Below are 7431 nucleotides of genomic sequence, written 5' to 3' on the forward strand. Positions count from 1 at the left end.
GTCTAAAAATACAGTCCACAGAGCCCCCCCCCCCTTCCCTCTTGATAACCGTAATACAGACCCCAGACGTGATTAACTGTATAGATATCTTACACCAGTCCCAACCCTCTTAATACAAACCCCAGTTAAGGCCTCCTCCAGGTGTCACTGCAGACAATAGGGTGAATAGGAATACAGGAATGGGGAGAAATTGGTATATTTTAAAGACATTTATGGTGGATTTCATTTGGGAGGTAGCACAATTTCATGGATCTATTTTCTATTTTGAAAATGGCTTAAATATCTGACCACGCTCTTCCCTTCTCTCTCTCTCTCTCTCTCCTCTCTTCTCCTTAAAGGGAATGTGTCATCAGAAAATTACCTAATGTTTAAAGGGCATCTGTCAGCAGACTTGTATGTATGAACCTGGCTGACCTGTTGCATGTGTATTTGGCAGCTGAAGGCATCTATTGTGGGTTCCACGTTCATATGTGCCCACATTGCTTAAACAGCCCCCCCATGTGCCGGGCCCCTCACAGGTAATATACTTACCCTGCTCCCTGCTGCCCGCTCCCCGTACTTTCCCAGCACACAGATGAAAACATCCAGTGTCAGGGGGAGGGCGCAGCCAATGGCAGGCGGGGACAGGGACGAGCCTCTCAGCATCACGGGTGACACTAGGGAGACTCGTCCCTGCCTTTGGCTGCTCCCCCTCGACACCAGATGTTTTTATACGTGTACAGGGAGAAGCAGCAGTGCGGGGACCAGGAGCGGCGCAGGGATCGGGGTAAGTGTATTACCTGTGAGGGACCTGGCACATAGGGGGGACTGTTTGTGAAATTGGATAACCCCTTTAAGTTTTAATATATGCAAATACGCCTCTAGGACCAATGGGGACGTTGCAGCTACACCTAGAGGCTCTGCTCTCTCTGCAGCTGCAGTCTCCTCTGCACTTTGATTGACAGATGAGGCAGGGAAAACATGATCACCCCTGGCCCTCACTTCTCATATAGTCAAAGCGGAGAGGGTGCGGCAATTGCAAAGAAAGAGGAGCATCTAGGTGCAACAGTTGCTCCTAAAGGCTCATGTGCATATAGTATAAAGCAATGCAGGCACATATGAACATAGGCCCAACACAGATGTCTTCAGCTGACTTCGAGTGCACATGTAACAGGTCAGCCAGTTTCATAGGTACAAATCTGCTGACAGATGTCCTTTAAATCACGTTTTTATGTTAGGCATAATGATGTTTAGAATTTTTAAAGAATTTTTGATTAAAAATTACAATATCATCCAGTTTTTGCACTGGCCACTAGACCTAAAATATGTTTAAGGAAATGTATCATCAAGAAATGACCTATTGTTTAAATACCGCTTTTATGTTTAACAAATGTTTAACCACCTCCCGACCGCCTAACGCACGGATGCGTCCGGAAGGTGGTTGATTCATTCCTCCTGGACGCATCCGTGCGTCATCTAGCGAGACGCGAGATTTCCTGTGAACGCGCGCACACAGGCGCGCGCGCTCACAGGAACGGAAGGTAAGCGAGTGGATCTCCAGCCTGCCAGCGGCGATCGTTCACTGGCAGGCTGGAGATGTGATTTTTTTAACCCCTAACAGGTATATTAGACGCTGTTATGATAACGGTTCAAGGTTTGGTGGCTCAATCACTGATAGTACGATGGAATAGGTGCACTGCCACACAGCACTCCCTGTTGCTGTTAAGAGTAAAAATTGGAAAAACGGGGATTTGGCGTCACTCAATATCCGGCATCAATATAGGCAAGGCAAAAGACAATATTCAGGAAATATTATTTATTAAATGACTCACAACATGTTGTATAAGATAGCAGAATAAAATAACAATAAAATACTTAAAATAAAAACTGTAAAAATTGCACATATAGCATATTAGGACCTCTGTATTAAGTTCTATATTCAGTCTCTAATGTTCATATTGTTGCAAAGTTCATATATGGTAATTACCAGGTAGAGCCAATAACAGTTCAGTTGGTTTAAAGCACTTTAGGTAATTGTAGATGTACTTTACCACTCCTGTTAGCCGTGCAGGTGCTTGGCTACGGGCTGCAAGGATCACTCCTGTTGAACGTGCGGCCGCTTGGCTGTGAACTACTTGGTTTGTAAGCTGCAAAGATCACTCCTGTTGGCCGTGCGGCTGCTTGGCTGTGAGCTGCAAGGACCTTTAGAGGCGGGCTCGCCTATCGACACTTCCCCGTATTCCTGAATATTGCAAACTGCTCTGACTTTCCAGGACCTGGCCGTGGCGTCCCACGTGATTTAGCCGGGTAGGTCAGGTGACTTCCTATTTCAGGCGGGGTTTTCAAATAAGTACAGCATTCGCTTGTGATAATAGGTGTCTTCCTTGTATCGTCCCACACTGTCTGCCGACCATACGCGTTTCGGGATGAGATCCCTTCCTCAGTGGTCCACGCGTATGGTCGGCAGACAGTGTGGGACGATACAAGGAAGACACCTATTATCACAAGCGAATGCTGTACTTATTTGAAAACCCCGCCTGAAATAGGAAGTCACCTGACCTACCCGGCTAAATGACGTGGGACGCCACGGCCAGGTCCTGGAAGGTCAGAGCAGTTTGCAATATTCAGCAATACGGGGAAGTGTCGATAGGCGAGCCCGCCTCTAAAGGTCCTTGCAGCTCACAGCCAAGCAGCCGCACGGCCAACAGGAGTGATCTTTGCAGCTTACAAACCAAGTAGTTCACAGCCAAGCGGCCGCACGTTCAACAGGAGTGATCCTTGCAGCCCATAGCCAAGCACCTGCACGGCTAACAGGAGTGGTAAAGTACATCTACAATTACCTAAAGTGCTTTAAACCAACTGAACTGTTATTGGCTCTACCTGGTAATTACCATATATGAACTTTGCAACAATATGAACATTAGAGACTGAATATAGAACTTAATACAGAGGTCCTAATATGCTATATGTGCAATTTTTACAGTTTTTATTTTAAGTATTTTATTGTTATTTTATTCTGCTATCTTATACAACATGTTGTGAGTCATTTAATAAATAATATTTCCTGAATATTGTCTTTTGCCTTGCCTATATTGATGCCGGATATTGAGTGACGCCAAATCCCCGTTTTTCCAGCTGTTATGATAACAGCGTCTAATATACCTGCTACCTGGTCCTCTGGTGGTCCCTTTTGTTTGGATCAACCACCAGAGGACACAGGCAGCTCAGTAAAGTAGCACCAAACACCACTACACTACACTACACCCCCCCCTGTCACTTATTAACCCCTTATGAACCACTGATCACCCCTGATCACCCCAGATCACCCCATATAGACTCCCTGATCACCCCCCTGCCATTGATCACCCCCCTGTCATTGATCACCCCCCTGTAAGGCTCCATTCAGAGGTCCGTATGAATTTTACGGATCCACTGATAGATGGATCGGATTTGCAAAACACGTACGGACGTCTGAATGGAGCCTTACAGGGGAGTGATCAATGACGGAGGTGATCACCCCATATAGACTCCCTGATCACCCCCCTGTCATTGATCACCCTCCTGTCATTGATCACCCCCCTGTAAGGCTCCATTCAGACGTCCGTATGAATTTTACGGATCCACTGATAGATGGATCGGATCCGCAAAACACATACGGACGTCTGAATGGAGCCTTACAGGGGAGTGATCAATGACTGAGGTGATCACCCCATATACACTCCCTGATCACCCCCCTGTCATTGATCACCCCCCTGTAAGGCTCCATTCAGACGTCCGTATGATTTTTATGGATCCACTGATAGATGGATCGGATCCGCAAAACACATACGGACATCTGAATGGAGCCTTACAGGGGAGTGATCAATGACGGAGGTGATCACCCCCCTGTCATTGATCACCCCCCTGTAAGGCTGCATTCAGATGTCCGTATGATTTTTACGGATCCACTGATACATGGATCGGATCCGCAAAACACATACGGACATCTGAATGGAGCCTTACAGGGGGGTGATCACCCCATATAGACTCCCTGATCACCCCCCTGTCATTGATCACCCCCCTGTCATTGATCACCCCCCTGTAAGGCTGCATTCAGATGTCCGTATGATTTTTACGGATCCACTGATACATGGATCGGATCCGCAAAACACATACAGACATCTGAATGGAGCCTTACAGGGGGGTGATCACCCCATATAGACTCCCTGATCACCCCCCTGTCATTGATCACCCCCCTGTCATTGATCACCCCCCTGTCATTGATCATCCCCCTGTAAGGCTGCATTCAGATGTCCGTATGATTTTTACGGATCCACTGATACATGGATCGGATCCGCAAAACACATACGGACATCTGAATGGAGCCTTATAGGGGGGTGATCAATGACAGGGGGGTGATCACCCCATATAGACTCCCTGATCACCCCCCTGTCATTGATCACCCCCCTGTCATTGATCACCCCCCTGTAAGGCTCCATTCAGAATTTTTTTTGGCCCAAGTTAGCGGAAATTAATTTTTTTTTTTCTTACAAAGTCTCATATTCCACTAACTTGTGTCAAAAAATAAAATCTCACATGAACTCACCATACCCCTCACGGAATCCAAATGCGTAAAATTCTTTGGACATTTATATTCCAGACTTCTTCTCACGCTTTAGGGCCCCTAGAATGCCAGGGTAGTATAAATACCCCACATGTGACCCCATTTCGGAAAGAAGACACCCCAAGGTATTCGCTGAGGGGCATATTGAGTCCATGAAAGATTGAAATTTTTCTCCCAAGTTAGCGGAAAGGAAGACTTTGTGAGAAAAAAAAAAAATGTCAATCTCCGCTAACTTGTGCCAAAAAAAAAAAAAATTCTATGAACTCGCCATGCCCCTCATTGAATACCTTGGGGTGTCTTCTTTCCAAAATGGGGTCACATGTGGGGTATTTATACTGCCCTGGCATTCTAGGGGCCCTAAAGCGTGAGAAGAAGTCTGGGATCCAAATGTCTAAAAATGCCCTCAAAAAATGAATGTGGGCCCCTTTGCGCATCTAGGCTGCAAAAAAGTGTCACACATGTGGTATCGCCGTACTCAGGAGAAGATGGGCAATGTGTTTTGGGGTGTCATTTTACATATACCCATGCTGGGTGAGATAAATATCTTGGTCAAATGCCAACTTTGTATAAAAAATGGGAAAAGTTGTCTTTTGCTGAGATATTTCTCTCACCCAGCATGAGTATATGTAAAAAGACACCCCAAAACACATTGCCCAATTTCTCCTGAATACGGTGATACCACATGTGTGACACTTTTTTGCAGCCTAGGTGTGCAAAGGGGCCCACATTCCAAAGAGCACCTTTAGGATTTCACAGGTCATTTACCTACTTACCACACATTAGGGCCCCTGGAAAATGCCAGGGCAGTATAACTACCCCACAAGTGACCCCATTTTGGAAAGAAGACACCCCAAGGTATTCCGTGAGGGGCATGGCGAGTTCCTAGAATTTTATATTTTTTGTCACAAGTTAGCGGAAAATGATGATTTTTTTATTTTTATATTTTTCTTACAAAGTCTCATATTCCACTAACTTGTGACAAAAAATAAAAACTTCAATGAACTCACTATGCCCATCACGAAATACCTTGGGGTGTCTTCTTTCCAAAATGGGGTCACTTGTGGGGTAGTTATACTGCCCTGGCATTTTAGGGGCCGAATGCGTGAGAAGTGGTTTGAAATCAAAATCTGTAAAAAATGGCTGGTGAAATCCGAAAGGTGCTCTTTGGAATGTGGGCCCCTTTGCCCACCTAGGCTGCAAAAAAGTGTCACACATGTGGTATCGCTGTACTCAGGAAAAGTTGGGCAATGTGTTTTGGGGTGTCATTTTACATATACCCATGCTGGGTGAGAGAAATATCTTGGCAAAAGACAACTTTTCCCATTTTTTTATACAAAGTTGGCATTTGACCAAGATATTTATCTCACCCAGCATGGGTATATGTAAAATGACACCCCAAAACACATTGCCTAACTTCTCCTGAGTACGGAGATACCACATGTGTGACACTTTTTTGCAGCCTAGGTGGGCAAAGGGGCCAACATTCCAAAGAGCACCTTTAGGATTTCACAGGTCATTTACCTACTTACTACACATTAGGGCCCCTGGAAAATGCCAGGGCAGTATAACTACCCCACAAGTGACTCCATTTTGGAAAGAAGACACCCCAAGGTATTCCGTGAGGGGCATGGCGAGTTCCTAGAATTTTATATTTTTTGTCACAAGTTAGCGAAAAATGATGATTTTTTTTGTTTTTTTTTCCTTACAAAGTCTCATATTCCACTAACTTGTGACAAAAAATAAAAACTTCCATGAACTCACTATACCCATCACGAAATACCTTGGGGTGTCTTCTTTCCAAAATGGGGTCACTTGTGGGGTAGTTATACTGCCCTGGCATTTTAGGGGCCGAATGCGTGAGAAGTGGTTTGAAATCAAAATCTGTAAAAAATGGCCGGTGAAATCCGAAAGGTGCTCTTTGGAATGTGGGCCCCTTTGCCCACCTAGGCTGCAAAAAAGTGTCACACATGTGGTATCGCTGTACTCAGGAGAAGTTGGGCAATGTGTTTTGGGGTGTCATTTTACATATACCCTTGCTGGGTGAGAGAAATATCTTGGCAAAAGACAACTTTTCCCATTTTTTTATACAAAGTTGGCATTTGACCAAGATATTTCTCTCACCCAGCATGGGTATATGTAAAGTACGGAGATACCACATGTGTGACACTTTTTTGCAGCCTAGGAGGGCAAAGGGGCCCACATTCCAAAGAGCACCTTTTGGATTTCACCGGACATTTTTTACACATTTTGATTTCAAACTACTTACCACACATTTTGGCCCCTAGAATGCCAGGGCAGTATAACTACCCCACAAGTGACCCCATTTTGGAAAGAAGACACCCCAAGGTATTCGCTTATGGGCATAGTGAGTTCATGGAAGTTTTTATTTTTTGTCACAAGTTAGTGGAATATTAGACTTTGTAAGAAAAAAAAAAAATCATCATTTTCCGCTGACTTGTGACAAAAAATAAAAAGTTCTATGAACTCACTATGCCCATCAGCGAATACCTTAGGGTGTCTACTTTCCGAAATGGGGTCATTTGTGGGGTGTTTGTACTGTCTGGCCATTGTAGAACCTCAGGAAACATGACAGGTGCTCAGAAAGTCAGAGCTGCTTCAAAAAGCGGAAATTCACATTTTTGTACCATAGTTTGTAAACGCTATAACTTTTACCCAAACCATTTTTTTTTTCATTAAACTTTTTTTTTTTAATCAAAGACATGTAGAACAATAAATGGCTACTGAAATGTTACCTTTACAGTACAGGAAATCATGAGCTATTATTACACCTAGTGGCCAGTGTGAAAAATGCAGGATTATATACATATTTTTAAATATAGATAGTAACA

The sequence above is a fragment of the Bufo bufo genome, chromosome 2, assembly GCF_905171765.1.
Source record: "Bufo bufo chromosome 2, aBufBuf1.1, whole genome shotgun sequence".
In the NCBI taxonomy this organism is placed as follows: domain Eukaryota; kingdom Metazoa; phylum Chordata; class Amphibia; order Anura; family Bufonidae; genus Bufo; species Bufo bufo.